The sequence below is a fragment of the Anas acuta genome, chromosome 16, assembly GCF_963932015.1.
Source record: "Anas acuta chromosome 16, bAnaAcu1.1, whole genome shotgun sequence".
Taxonomy (NCBI): domain Eukaryota; kingdom Metazoa; phylum Chordata; class Aves; order Anseriformes; family Anatidae; genus Anas; species Anas acuta.
The window spans coordinates 13,664,870-13,680,771 of record NC_088994.1 but is presented as its reverse complement, the minus strand read 5'-3'; the positions used below and the strand labels follow the sequence as shown (position 1 = coordinate 13,680,771).

General features: G+C 45.9%; 1 long non-coding RNA gene across 1 annotated transcript in view; it reads right to left on the bottom strand.

Annotated features, from left to right (window-relative positions):
* LOC137865685 (uncharacterized) overlaps positions 1-648 on the bottom strand; it is a 57,775-nt gene extending 57,127 nt beyond the window's left edge. Inside the window, exon 1 of the long non-coding RNA XR_011102038.1 lies at positions 149-648. This is a non-coding gene — a long non-coding RNA (uncharacterized lncRNA). The remainder of the gene's footprint in view (positions 1-148) is intronic.
* Positions 649-15,902: the final 15,254 nt, after the last annotated feature.

The window sequence follows — 15,902 nt, the reverse complement described above, 5'->3', positions numbered from 1 at the left end:
GAAGGGAAAAAAGAGAGCAGGCCCAGTGATGGTATTAGTCCTCACTTGGAGGCAAAAAAAAAAAAAAAAAAAAAAAAAGAAATTAAAAAAAAAAAAATCACCAGGCAAAACCTTCCCTCCTCCCCCCCCCCCCAACATCCACCCTTACCTCACCCCCTTCGCTCAGCACCACTACACCAACTCCGTCCCCGCTGCTGCAGCGCGGCTCGGCGGGTGGGGGAGGACGGCGGGAGGCAGCGGAGGCTGAGCGGCGAGCGGTGGAGGCTGAGCAGGGGAGGCTGAGCAGGGGAGGCTGAGCAGGGGAGGCTGAGCAGGGGAGGCTGAGCAGAGGAGGCTGAGCGAAGGGAGGGGAGCGAGGCTCCGGGGAGCGCTGGCGGCGGCGGCAGCGGGCGAGGAGGGAGTTAAGGAGAAGCCACCTTGCCCGCCCGGATTGCAGCACACCTGGATGCGAAAGAAAAAGGGGCTGCGCCTGCACAAGTCGTCGTGTGTCCCCCCTCTCCCTGCCCTCCATGTCCCCTCCTGGCCCCCCCAAAGGGGTCAGCCACGGACTCGGGGGTCAGGCTGTCGGGAGGGGTGCGCACACACGCACCCGGGGGGCTGCAGAGGGGGGCAGAGCTGGTGAGGAAGCGAGTCCACCTTTGCAGTGCTTATATACCCAGCGAAGCATCCGAAACACGCACGGCCGGGCGAGCGGCCCCTTCTCGTGCTCTTCCCTCCCTGCCCATATTTAGTCACCCACGGCAAAAAATAGCCTCCCAGCTGGAGGCCGCCGAGCGGGATTTGGAGTTCAGGCGCGCCCCTCAGCCCATTGACTACTGGGCCTGCGGGGTCCTGACTCTGCCTTTTTTTACCCTCTGCTATTTTTAGGCCGGCCAAATCAAGAGGGAAGGGAGCTCGTCTTACTGCTCCGTGCCGGGCCGAGGTTTCGCGGGGCCCTGGCTATTTTTGGTAAGCGGCGGCGCTGGGAGGCTCGGAGCAGAGACCTTGTCTGTGCAGGAAGACCTTTGTCTCCCACCCGTATTTACTTTTTCCTTCTCCTTTGGCTTCTTTCATTTGTATTTTTTATTCCTTGGTGGAAAGGTAGCCAGAAGAGAAGGTGGGAAAGAAGGTCAAGGGATCCTGATTTGCAGCGGAAAGAGGGAAGCACCCACATTTGGCCGAGTCCTTCACCCTATTGCCCGGCCACATCTCCCAATGTATCCAAAGGTCCAGGGAGGTGCCAACCTTCTGCCCTCGATGGGAGGCACTGGGAAGCCCCACCACAGGTCAGGAAAACCCCTCCTGCCACAGCAGGTTTAGGGGATCACCGACGTGGAGACATCTCCTGGACTTTGAGGCCATGGGAGACTTCCAGCCTCCAAAGCTGCCCCAATGATGCCCCGACAAGGGGCAATTTGGGCAATCTAGGTGCTGTCCCTGGCTCACACTCGTAGAAACAGGTGAAGAACTTGTATTAGATAAGCTTGGAAATGCAGATGTCCAGGAGAGCAGTGCCCTGGGGAGGTCACCTTGGGGAACAGATAAGTGCTAACACACGTGGTGGTGGCCACGCTCAGCCAACCTGTCCTGCTTGCTTGCAGCAGGGTCCCCCCCAGAACAGGAACCACCCCATAACGCCAAGAGCTGTGAAAGGCTTTTAGGATGTCCCAGGACATCCCAACATCCCAGGACATGCCCCTTATGCGGGGCACTTTTTCATGATGCTATGTCAGAGCTCCCCAGCTCTGAGGATGATGCCAGCTGGTTGATACCCCTGCTCTCCATCCTGGGTGGTTTTGCCTCTTTATCTCAGCCGACAGATCTTCTGAACCCAAACTTTGAACCAGGGGCCTAGGATTTCCCCCATCCCAGCAGTTCTGAGCAGAGGCAGCTCCACACCATCACCACATGGACACCCAGGATGGGTGTATGGCAACAAAACCACAGATCACAGGAACTCTGGTGTCCCTGAGATGCCAGAGCCACCTCTGCGATGGCCACACCATGCAGCATGTTTGGCCCATTTCCCTGCAAAACAGCCAGGAATTTCCTGCAGCAGCACAAACTGCCTCCATTGTTTATTTTTCTCCTCTTTTCCAGCATCACATGGATGTCCAAAAAGCCAGGACTTTCTGTGTTTTCCCATCCCATGCCCCTCCAAAAACTGAAGCCGTGAAAGCCTTTCTCCACCCTGAATTCATCCAGAAAAAAAACTTTACCCAAGAAACTGGGGATGCTCATCACCTGCTGCTCCCTTCGGAGCATCCTGGGCTTTTGAGTGTCAAAAGTGAGAGGTTCTCAGGCTATTTTCAGCCCCATCCAGAAGCAGCAAATCCCCAGGGGGGGCTGCCTGTGCCCTCCTGTGCCGGCCGGGACCCCGCGCCCGCAGCAGGGGAGCTGTTAAGCACCGCTCGCTATCGCAGGCGCAATCGTGCCCTGCTTTGGGTTGAGTGAGTTGTTATCACGTCCCTGACAGGTTCCCCGGGGTTGAGAATCTATCCCGACACCGAGATATGTTGGGAACGGGAGCAAACTATAAATGGCGATGAACCGAAAACCCATCTCCTAGATGTGAATTAAGGGATGGTTGAAAACCCCAAGCTCATGCCCACTCTGCTTTTTGCACACAGATTTCTTCCCTGCACTAATTGATTTACACCACACTCACCCCAAGCTTGCAGAGACAAAAATATCCGTGTTTCTCTCCAAAATGCATGGCATCTTTTTATCAGGACTTGGGCTGTGGATTGCTCCATGCACCAGTACAGATGGGAGTTTGGCATGCAGAGGGTGCCAGCAGAGATGGGTCCTGAGTGCACAACCACCACAACACACCATGCTGGACTTTTAATATATACATATATTTGCATGCAGACATACATACATGCACATATGTGTGTGTGTGCAGTAATGAATGCATGAATGTTTGCAGTAATTCTGCATTAAAGCTTCTTTAACCAAGGAAAGCAGAGGAAGATGCATGGAGGAATGTAAAACTGAAGCACTTCAAAATGTTATGTGATTGCAACACTCCAAACAAAATGCAAGATGTTACTTTAAAAGAAGCAGGCTTGGGCTTTTGAATTTATGTAACCTAAACTGATTTTGTCTCTTTGAAATTGTTGTTGCGTGTGGGGAATCTCAAAGAGGCAAGGAGCAAAGCTGCAGACGTTTCCTTTGGAGTCCAAGATTACAAGCCCCTTTACTTCTCCTTGCAGCTCCAAAGCTGTTAATGGTTTGCTTCATTTTATTAACAGCAGACAAGAAAAAAAAAAATCCTCCTCGGAGCATGTGTGAGGTGACAAGTTGGATAATAACAGCTCCTTTGGAAGCTTTTATAGTACATTAGGCAAACATAGTGAATGTTTATAGACTTTTTAAAATGCTGATTATATAAAAATGCATTTATAGCCTTCTAAAATACCAAGCTACTGTAATATAAATATTTCTAATAATAAAAAAGTAAAAATGCAGATTATTGACCCAATTGGGTCATCTTTTTTGTATTGATTTCTGTTTTTCTATGGGCCAAAATTTTATCTCGACCCAAAAGACTGGGCAGAGCACTGTGATAAAAGTCGGGTTACTGAGGTGTCCACAACCCGAATTTTGCAGGGACGAAGCCTGGCTGCTCGAGCCATGCCTGCATCCCCAGCACCCAGCACACACAGCTCGGGAAAGGGCTGCAGGAAAAGACCAGGGGCTGGTCTTCTTCAGGTCACCATGAAAAATTAAATTTTATTGGCACAAAAGCTTGAATGTAGCTCTGTCCTGTTCCCAGCTTGTGAGGCTGCTGGGGATGTGCCTTCTCTCTTTGTCTCTTTTTCTTATTTTGACCCAAAATTCCATCAGCGGATGCAATGTGCAGCCTGATGTGCAATTCCATTAGCCTTTGCCAAAGGAAGTTGTCTCAGCACAGACAAATTTGTACTAAATATTAAGATTTTGACAAACTGACACATCCCTATCAGAGAACAAAAAAACCCAATGGTATTTGTACAAACACTGGGATGGTGGGTCACATAACGATGCCACAAATTGATGTTGAAGGGACGAGTTATTCTTTTTTTTTTTTTTTTTTTTAATAAAAGCAAATCTTTTCTTGGCTTTGTCCTTTATTAATGACTGGGAAAGACCTAAGTGGGTCATTTGGGCTGTCTGCAAAGTCTCCCCAAACCGTGTCCAGCTCAGTGTGCACAGCAAACCCCTGCATGCTCTGCATGCACGTCCCCATCAGAGCACGCCATGTGCCAGTGGTCTGCACGTGTGGCTCGTCCCTGCTGGAGCAGTGAGCATGGGATGTGCAGCACTCCAACCACTTTGTGCCACTCCTCCCAGACACCGAGCCTGGCCAGGCTTTGCCAGGACTGCCATGTCAGCGTGTGCTCCAGCTCCTAAATCACACGGCTGCAACACCTGCTCTATAGGTTGACACAAAGGAAGAGTGTTTATTTCAGTTTTGGCTTCCTTAAGAGCTAATTTTGTACCTTTTGGTTAGTTAAGCCCTTTTTCTTTTTAATAAAAAACACTTTTCTTCTTCTTTTTTTTTTTTAAATAATTTTATTTATTTACTTATTCAGGATCCCATCTATCCATTTATTGAGCCCTGTTTCACTTTACCTGAGAAATCTCCAGCCCCACAGAGCTACCAGCAAAGATGGATGTAACAGAGCAACTCCCTGCCCCTCTGCCACCAGACAAAAGCAGCAATGTCATCACCATTTTGCAACATAATGCTGCTTAAAAACCACATTTCTCCCAACTTCTCCAGTCTTTTCCAGTACATGGATACAGCATGGCTGTGTGATATGCAATTTTTATAAATATGGTGCAAGCGTGGTTTTCTCCCAACCTTTTTCTTTCATTTCATGTTTCTGGTGAGGGAAAGAAAATAAAATTATTTTCAAAACTAATGACAAACAGAAGCAGTGTCCATTGACAGTAACACCCTTTCCTCTCAACATCCTGATGTGGGAGACAGGAGGTTGTTGCTGTCCTCATTTTCCACTGGGAAACTGAGGCAGGAGAAGGGGCTGCTCCAATGCATCCTCCTGGGGAGCTCAGAAACCTCTGGGGCTTATCAGCACCTTGCTGTCGGCGGACAAAACAGTGACAGCAGAGATAACTTAGCCAATTACCGACCCACTACCTTGAGTTCATTCACATGGTGCAGGCTTTTTGTTCAGCAAGATGTAAGGGCTGCTTTGGGTTTTTCCTCTACTTTTCCAAAGTTGTGAATTACAGCTGTCCGGCGCTATCATTAGCGATGAAATACGGGTGTTTTGCTGGCTGGCTGGCAGGTTTTTCCTACCTCTGTATGCACACATATGCAAAACCAGCATGTTGTTTCTGCAGTTTGCGTGCATAATAGAATGCTCTTTGCCTTGGAAGATATTTCTCTGAAGACACTAACCGCCTCACCTCCCAACACAAATGTTTTCCAATTATTAGAGGTTTTTCCCTGCATTGTTGGAGCAGTATTAACAATGGACCAAAATGCAGCAGAACAAAAGATTTTCATAGCGGTCTATCTGTTTAAGTATTTATAAAGCACCAATCTCTCAGGTGCCTAGCTCTTACTGTGGTTTTAAAAGATTATTATGCTATCATACTATAAAGGAAAGAACAAAGGGCCACTCATAAATTTAAGTGAAAAACGTATTTTCCAATCTGTGTGATCTTTCCGAAACCTGGGATCTTCTTTTGTGTCAGGGACATTTATGTCTTCTCCGATGTCCTTCCAACAATAAGCGTTCCAGCAATAGAGATCACATTATATACTGTGGTTTTGTTTGTGGCAGAACAAAATTAAATGAGTACATAAATTACTCTGCTCCTGGAATAAAGAAACGAGCAAAAGAATGTTTTTTAAAGTAGCTTTTTTTTTTTCTTTTTCTTTTTTTTTTTTTCTGATAGGATGAGTTAGATTTCCTGAGACCATGTGCAAATTAAAAAGTTCACAGTTCAGACTTATTGTGAAAGCTAAATCTCAGGCTCATTTGGCGAGGCGGTGTGTTTAGGAAGACACATTTGGATTTGTATAAGAACTTGTAATTGGTTTCCCACATCTTCCTTGAGCAAGCACGCCTCCCGCTCCCTCCCAGCTTAACATTGCTGGTGCTTAACAGCAAAAAGGACGCTCGTGGCTTGGTGCATGCTGCAGAAATATCTCCCGGAGTTAATGGAGCACTGCAGCATTCCTCTGCAAAGACCCGCTGCCTCCAATAAATTCATCCCTGAAGTGCAGCGGTGCCCTTTGCACCCCTGAAGGCAGCCTGCTGCAGGGTGCCACCACCACCGGCACTGCAAGGAGCAATAAGAGAATCCCTGGGGGGTCAGGGCTGCAGCAGGGACACCAGCGGGGATGATTTGAGTCCCCTTGAGCCCCTCCACGCTCCCCATGGAGCACTGACTTGCCCTCAGGGTTCTTGTGAGGCTCTTCGAGGAGTGCCTGGGTGACTGCTGATGTCTGGCCAGAGCAAGAGCTGCTCCTGACCCGAGCAGAGGAAATGGGGAGGAGTGGGGGAGAAATCAGATGAGGAGCTGACACCGGGGAGGTGCAGGCTGGAGGGAAAAGCAAGGGCAGGAAGGCCCCGTGCTGCTTTGAACACTTGTGTGAGTCCGGGGTAAGGCAACGAGAAGTGTGATTTATTTAGCACAGAGAGCAGCTGTTTGGAGGAAGTGTGGGAGGCTTTGGGCAATCACGTTTAATTCCTCAGGACTCTCGTTTACCAACACTCACCGCTTCATTTTACCCCTCCCTTTCCCTCCCTCCCCTGTGGTTATCTCCCCATCGGGCCATGCTGGGGGGATGCTTTAGCTTCTAAATCTTTACTTCAGTTGCCTGAAGCCGTCAGGACTGTCTGGACTCGAGGGTCGCCCCCGCCTTTATCTAATCCGTGAGACTGTTTCTGAGTTTCTGACAGTGTTGGAGCCAAGGAAATCCTGCAGCGTTGTGTCAGGGGTATTAAAAACCAGCAACCCACTGCAGCCAGTGACCTTTGAGTGAGCTGTACCTGCACCCACAAGCTCGAAGCCCTGCTGAGTCAAGCCAGTGCTCAGACCAGCCACCCTACACAAGCACACCCTTCCCTTGGGGGCTGTTTCCCTTCCTCAAAATGCACTGCACAGGGTTTGTGCTGCTGGAAGAGGTCTAGCCTCAGCCAGACATCTGTACCAGAGCTCTCATCCTCTATTGCCCAGGATGGGAACAGAACAGCGTCGCTTCTGGTTTTGGTGTCAGCGGTGCAGAGATCGCCAGCTCGGCCGTGCACGTCCCCTCAGCCCTTCTGCAGAATTTCTGAGCAGTCTGGAATTAACTGTTCTCCTGCAAGTAACTCACTAATAGACATGATTAGCAATTAAGAAAAATGTTATTATCTGTCACATGGGACTGAGGAACTATTCGTGGCGAGTCTGTGCGTGACAGTAGTAGGAAAGGGTCCAGGACAGCTACAAAGAAATCAGTACAACAATGTCAAGGAGGTTGTCATGGGCAGAGACATAATGATGGGAGAGGAAGCCAAGAAGATGATCCATGAAAAATGATAATGAACAGCCAGCAGAGTATGCATCATGTTGCACTTGCAGGAGAAGGTAATTTATCATCAGATATGGGTAAAAGTTCTTCCAAAAGATCCAGGAATCATTTGCTAAGTCAGGGGGAAAAAAAAAAAAAAGAAAAAGAAAAAGAAAAAAGAGCAGTGAGCAATAATTTAGCAAAACAACACTCTCCATACTCATCCTGATGGTCAGTTCAAAAAACTGCTGTTCCTCTTCATCTTCACCTTGTGCAAAGCCTTCCACACTGGTTAAAATATCTGAGATCCTTTAATGCAGCTCCTGTCTCCAGGCAATGAGGACTTTTATTTCTGCAGACGCTGAGGGGGTTTCCTGCAGTGAGATTCTCATTGCGCTGTTGCTATTCTCATGCAACGAGAGAGCTGTGTTTCAAGCAGAGGATGCTACGTGCATGGAAATCCCTGGCGGGCTGTTCTCACAGCATGCTGCACACAGGAGCTCCCTGATTTCTTACCCCAAAAAGGGGCCCAGGGCAAGTCTTGGTGTCTGTAGCCACACGTCTGCTGCTGCTGCAGCACCCCTCTGGGCTGCCCCTGCCAGACCTTCAATGGCAATTAGGCACCAACCCATGCAGACAGAGAGATGCTTGGCAGCATTTCCAGGAGCATAAGCAGTGAATTAGCCTCTTACTTACAGCAAAGTACTTCTGAAATTCCACCAAACTTCCTTCCACATCTGAAGGGACCCGAGTGCCTTTGCAGCTCCCAGGCACACCACTGTGCCTGAAGAGCTGTCTCAGAGATGCTGCAGCAAGGGCAGCTCTTCGGAAAGGACACAAGTTGGTTGGGCTCTTCAGGAAAGGCTTTGCTCTAATGCAAAGCTTGCTAAGCCAACAGGCACCGGAGCCAAGCATCATCAGGCTGCTCTTTGTCAGAGCAAACCCCTCGTGAGCTATGAGCTTGTGGTGGTACCGCCAGACTCACCCATTCCTTTCGGTCATGCTTCTCTATTTATTTAACATTAGCCAATTTATTCAAGTGTAAGTTAAGAACCAGTGGATTATAATAAATATTTATTGAAGTTTAACAAATCTGTAGGACCTGTATGTATATTAATCCTCATTATAAGTGCTGTCAGTTACCACTTAACCTACAGTAGCTGTCTTCCAAATTTATTATATTAAATACATATTTGATATGACTAATTTACAGCATTAGCAGAATACATTTATGTCACATCCCATATTCCCTGCCTTTTCAGGCTCCTTATGGAGAATCTCTCAGAAACCAGCCAACATACCCCAAACCTGGCAGTGCGATGAACCTTGTGTAAAGTCTGTCAACCACCTTGTAAACCAGGACAGCAGTGAACCCAAAACAAAGTGGAGAATAGACACTGCAGCCCTCTCCTCCCTGGGGTCAGTGGGAGTCTGTGTCTTTGCCTTGGCCATATGTTTTGCTGCAGCCTGCTAAATGTCACCAGTCTGTTGTCTGGTATACTCCTCCCATGAACATTGGCCGTCAGGTTCAAAATTACTCAAAACTCAACAGATCATGAATTCCTAATCTTCTTTTCTTTAGTAATCAATTTAAGAAGTCAGAGGGTCCTGATCCCAAACCCACCATACTCAATAAAAAAAGTCCTTTTGATGCCAGTAACACAGAGACAGATTTTCTAAGTCCAGCCACTAATAACACCTGTTTCGTTTTGCTTTGGTTTAGCTGTTTTTTTTTTTTACACACATCTGATTTGGGGCTGCATTATCCCAAACCTGCTCAGAATCATGCCTTGATTTTTGTGCTTGAAGCGAGTGTACACTAAAGTGGGTGTGCAATGAGGTGTGTGCCCATTCAAAGGCAGAGGTGAGGTGTGTTGTGCTGATGTAACGGCACAGTAACTCCATTAGAAATAATGGTAATTATATTGTGACTCACCTTAACGCTACCACATTATATCCTAATGACTGTTCAGTTAATTCATTTTTATTGGCTGTGTCTTGGAATGGAGATTTGGAGTGTGCTGTTAATGTGTTGGAAATTAAGAGTGCACACCCGCCCATGGGGTGTTTGTATCCAGCTGTGCATTGGTGCTCCTGCCTATACTAAAGAGATTGTGAAATTTAAAGGGTCTTAGTTTTTTCTTTAAAGGGACTTTTTGGAAGGAAAGGGAAATGCAGCCCTACCATGGGCCCATGGAGGAATGCTCCCACTGCAAGGAGCTCCCTGGAAAAGTCAAGTGTCCTCAGACAGAGGAAAATTAGAGCATCATTGCCTGTTTTTTAGAGGATGGTGACTTGGTCTGCCCAAGCCACAGCCTCCCTGTACCCTCTAGGACCTCCTGGGTCAGCCTTTGCCTCAGTGAGAGATAGACGACCAGGATCTGGCTGGAGCTGGAGCCTTCCCTCCTGCTCCTTTGTTTACAAGCAAAGGGCTCTTTTTGTATGCTGTCTTTGTGGCTCATTATGACCGTAATATATTTGGGGACAGTGTTTTGCAAGGTGCAAATTACCTCCCTCCAGGGAGGACGTGGCTTCGGAGCAGAGGCTGTGCCATTCTCTGTTTGTGGCTCTCCAGCCACCCAGACTGATCACTGCAGGTATTTTTAGAAGGTCGTTCTGAAGCAGTAATTTCATCTAGTGATTTTATCTTCTGCCTTTTAGCAAATATTGTTAGTTTTCCCCTGCTGTTTCAGATGGTGACAGGTTTTAATGTCAACATCAAATTACCCTGTATTTCTCAGCCCAGTTCTCGAGCCAGGACCTCTGCTGACACATGGAGTCACACTGGTTGTCATTCTCGGCAGAGGGACCAGGACCGTGTGAGCCTTGGAGAATAAATTTCTCTCTTCCCTTTACAAGTGGTCCCCTGAGACCGTTTTTTCAAGCAGAGGGAATTTCCACTCTGCAGGACAAACAGTGTCACTCAGAGAAAAAATATGTTAATGCAGGGGAGCTTCATGCCAGAATATCTCTGCGTGTGTGTCAGCCTCAGTGGCAATGACAGCACAGCTCGAGCAACAGGCTGCTCAGCTAGCCAGCTTGGGAGTGGCAAAGAGGGAAACCTTTGTGTTTCTCTGTGTTTTGCCCTAACTAAATAAAGAACACTCTTCTTTGGCTTCTGATCTGGATCTTTTGTTTTCAATTGTATTTAATTACAGGCATCAAACTTGCAAGGGCAGAGTGTCATTTTCCTCTTTAAAAAATAAAAATAAAATTAAAATAGACATCCGGATTTCAAATAATCATGTTGTTAAATAACAACCACTTTAAGGTAGGTCAAACCTGTGGCCCAAAAACCCTTGACAGTGTACCTTTGATATATTCTATTAGCCAAGCAAGGGTTTGATGTAAACCAACATACATCGTTTAAAAGAGCAAACTGGATTGTGACGGCTGGTAATCCTGTTTCATTGAAGGACTTTCATCACTTTACCTTTAGCTCTAGGCTGAGGCCTCCAGCAGGAGCTGGAGCCAGCAGAGGCTGGTGAGGAGCCCTGCTCTGGGCAGCGTTTGAGCACGGGGATGTCCCCAGGCTCCACAGCCAGCTTGTGCCAGGGAGGCTCTCTTTGACCTTGCCTTTCACTGCAAGGTCAAAGAGAACCAGGGATGTGGGATGTGCTCCCTGCACCTCCTCCATCTGGGCAGCATGCGAGGTGGCTGGGCTAGCTGGCTGCTGAGGACACTGTAGGTGCCCAAATGGTGCTGAGCTCCTCCTGGAAGGCTCAGCCTGTGCCTGTCCTCCCTGTACCATTGTCCTGGTGCCACTAGGAGCAACGTGTCCTCGTGTCACTGTCCCCATGCAGGGTAATGCCCTGGTGGAGGCCAGAAGGGCTGGAGGACATTGCTGGGCCTCACCGCAGGCCTGAAGGTGCCACTAGCAGCAGCTGCTCCCTGCTCCCTGTTGGGCCTTGTACCACCATGAGGTGTTTTTTTCTGCCACTAATGGGACAAGAGCTTTCATCCTGGAGCCTTCTTCCAGTACCTTGTAGCACTATTAGTAAATAATTTTGTCCAACATGTCCTAAAGGTATTAGTTACATCTACTGTTCTGCCAAATAGATGTTTCTTCCTGGTTTGGCACACAGCGTCTCATTCAGAACAGAAGATAATTGTCTGGCTCAATTGCTGATCTATTTTCTACCCAACGATGGTTTCCCTTTTTGAAAACTGATGATCGATCAGTTACATTAAGGATCACCAGGTGTAATACGCTTCCCACATATTATATTTATTCCAGCGTGGGAGGAATGCATTAGGCTTCATATCATTCAAAGGGGATATTTCTGATGTGAAACCGTGCTGTATTAATGAGACTACCCATCAAAATGGATGGGCCAAATTAAAATAGAACAAATTGAAGACTACTACTTAAAAGTCGCACTGGAACCTCCAGCCTACATTATCTGCTTACACAATTCAAACTGAGCCCATTTTTGGCTCAGACATGTTTACATTCTTATTGGAAAATATATTAAACAGCATGTAATGATATTTATCTAAAAGGTTGTATTATTTATTTTTTATTATTATTTTTATTTTGCCTGATTCCAACCCAAGACAACTGAGCCTTGAGCTCAGAGCTTTAGGATGCTGCAGTAACATGAATGCTGATATAATCTGGGCAAGATAGGTCTGGGAATGGAAGCAAAGACTTTCTTCTATTCCAAAAGAATCACAGCGACTAAGGAATCATTTCACTTCTTTTTGTTACATTTCAAGTTTTACGTTGTATTTTAATAAGTCTGTCATAGTGTACGGACAAAAGGATGTTCAGCTTCTCCTGTAATTAAAGAAAATCACTGTAACAGATAACATCGACTCAGCAGCATTCAATGATCTTGCTTCCACTGCTCCAAACTCCCCTGCTCCTTCCATACTGCACTAAAACAAAGTCAGGCTCCAGGCTGCTGCTCTCAGGAGGATCCATCTCCCCCAAATTTAGCTTCTGGAGATGGACACTAAGTCAATCATTCAGAGTCTCACTCTAGGATAATTCGTCCCATGCAACTTAGCCATATGTGTTAAGCCCATTAATTTCCTCTACACCAGCCCTGGAAGCAAACGGGGCAGGAGGTTGGCAACATGCCTCCAGCAGTGGAAGAGCTATCACTTTGATGTATCCCAAGAAATTCCCAAGGGAGCGTAATGCTTTTGAAGCTCCCACTAGCATCCCTGGCTGATACCCAGAATTTCTCCTGGAATTTCAACTGCAATCAACATGTTAGAGTGGACCCAATCCTGTTGACGGCCAGCATTACCTGGTCAGAACATCCCCTGCAGATGGAGAAGAAACCTTTCCAGTGCTATATTTCATAGCTTCACATAACCTAGGGAGCTCTCCTTTAAGATTTGATTTCTTTCTCTCCCTTAGACAAGTTAGCTGTGGACAAAATCACCTACAGTTAAAGTTAGTCCATTGGAAACCGTGAATATTATATTGTTCTTTGTTCAAGAAAGAAATTAAAGAAATGGATTTGGCCTTTATTTTTTCATTTGAACTTCTCTGCTTGAGCTGCATTTTTCTATTGCTTCTGTGACTCTGCCTTCGTTATGTTATTAAAAGCAAAGTAATTTATGATTGCCAGTCTTGCAGTCTCTAATTATTTCTGGCTGTGCATCACAATTATTAACTTGAGTATTCACCCTTTTTTTAACAGGATGAAAGACATTCAACCGCTTTTGAATGAGTTACTTGTAGGTACCCATGCACCCACCCTTGAAAGCCACAGTGTCTGGTCAATAATGACGCTTTCCCCTTTTGATATGTCATTTATTCCTGGTGCAAGACAAGCTGTTGGATTTACATCGAAGACGAGCCCCAGTCACAGGTTATGTGAGGCTTGGTTTTAGCACCTGGGTGTACTAAAGCACCTTGCTCTGGGCATAATCTTATTCAAGACCATGCAATAAAGCATGAGCTCAGCATGAACTAGAATATCAATATATCACTGCTGTTCTCTCTCTCTTTTTTTTTTTCTTTCTTTTTTTTTTTTTTTTTTTCTTTTTCCCCCCTGGTTTGCACTGGTTTTCCATTTACTTCTGCAAGCTAATGAAGACATCTGTTCTCATCCCAACAGCTCTCTGCTACTGGCTTTCTGAGAAATGGAACAGCACTATTTCAGCAATTTTGATCAACTGAGAAAATACTGCCCTGTTTTTATGGAGGTCAGGATAGTCATTATATTCAGGACATTTCTATAGAAAGACACAAGGAATGGACAATAAATGGGAAAATCAGATCTGTGAAATGAGTTTGGATACCCTGGAGATGTGTTACACGCTGGTAGGAAAATCTCAAGCAGAAATGCCCTGGCCAGGTGTGGTGCTCGTGAGAAGCAGAAATTTTCAAAAAGGGCTGGGGGATCCCCCAACTTTTTGCAACAGAAACCCCAAAGCAGAAACCCAGTTTATGTCAGTTAGTGTGGCTTTGCCAGCCTCTGCGGCCCCTTTTATTCTTGCTGGGGAAAAAAAAAAAAAAGCCTGCGATGTGCTCTGCTGAATTCCAGATTTCATCTGTATCAATCATTTCCCCATGTACTAGCACAAAAATATGCTACCTGGCCCAAATACAGCAATCAAAGTGCTCTATGCCAAGCAGTGCATCTCTGTGAGTGAAGCCAGCTTGGAATGCTTTTTGGGTACAACCTCCCACTTTTCTGCAAAAAAGACCATTTGTCCATAAAGCGCACCTCTTCTTTACGATCTTTAAGATAGCTTTTATGGTAGGTGTAACTACATGCAAAGGAAGGAGCGGGGGGAAACCTTTAAGTATTTTGCATTTATAGTTATATGTAGTTTTATTGCAGAGTCAGTAAAAATCCCTGCTGATTATGTCATTGCTGAGGCAATCAGGTGCCAAAAATATTTTTTTTTATTTCATCTGAGCAATAATCATTTTCTGCCTGAACAGTAGACCCAGTTATTGTTTCTTCCCTTATGTTTTCATTAATTAGAAGGAAGTGGAGAGGTAACAAACGACTCCCTGGATGCTGAAGTGTACATTTTTCACTGTCAGGTTATAAGAGGCAATGGGCAAAGACAATATATCCTGTCAGATGTGAGAGTACTTATTGTCAGCATGGTTTGTAAAAATAGAAAGTGAGGTAGCTTTTCTGGATGGAGTTGAAGCTATCTATGGATAGAGTTTAATCTGACTAATTATAACTAAAGGCTTTGGCAAACAGCATCATGTAGCAGTGAGAATACTGGATGGTGCTTTTTTTTTTTTTTTTTTCTTATCAAGTCCATGTGAATGTTAATGTGTGTAAGTGTAAAATCGACTTCTATTAAATCTTCTAAATTGCCGTGCACTTCTTCACCCGCAATGCCTCACTTCTTCATAACTGCGCCGCGGAGTTACTGGTAAAAGTATTAAAACTCTTTGAAACAGTCATATATCTTCTGGTTTACAGGAAGTGCTTCAAGCGAAGAGAAAAAAAAAAGGATAATTTCCGAGGAGCACTTCTCTCTTGCAGCAGAGCAGAGTGGGGAAGGCAGCTTCATCTGCAGCCGCCCGCCTGGCCAGGCTCCACGTTCTCCAGCAGCTCCCCAAGCACTGCTGCAAGGAAACCTCACCTCCCTTCGGGGGAAGGTGATGTCTCTCACCAGAACAGCAACCAGAAGCAAACCCTGGTGCCTGTGCCTTGGTCTGGAGGTCTGGAGGAGCTCAAAGAGCTTTTTTTTTCTCTCTCTCTTGCCAGGATGCTGGAGCCCAGGACAGCTGAGCCCCCCAGGCTGAACCCAGCCCCTGGCCATGGGCAGCAGATGGGACTTGGGGGTGAGCTGATGGCTGTCAAGCTACAAGTGGATGGAAAGAATAGAATAGAATAGAATAGAATAGAATAGAATAGAATAGAATAGAATAGAATAGAATAGAATAGAATAGAATAGAATAGAATAGAATAGAATAGAATAGAATAGAATAGAATAGAATAGAATAGAAAAAAGAAAGAATAGAGTTACAGCTCAGATCTTCACTGTCGTAGTTTGTCTTTCCTACACTGGCTTCCATCAGGTTAGAAGTTAACCTAACCATAAGCTGGCCTGGCTCTCTTGGAAGTGTCTTTCTGTAAATGTTATGATAATATTTTCAGTGTGAAGCTGTGGGTATTTCACAATTTCACATTGCAGGACAACTGTGATGACTACTGAGAGCATTTGCAGACACAAAAGCTTGACAGCATTGCTGCTGCTTGGATGGCTCTTGGAGATGTGTGCATGTCCAAAAAAAAAAATGAAGAAGAAAACAGAGAAAAAGAAAAAGTAAAGCAAGGAAAAGAGAGAGAATGTTGAATTAAACATAAAAAGAAACTTATCTGAGTTGAAGGGAGATTTTATCTTCCATCCTGCCTAATACTAAATGTGAAAGGTCACTAATGATAGTGTGCTATGGAAAGGAGAAGAC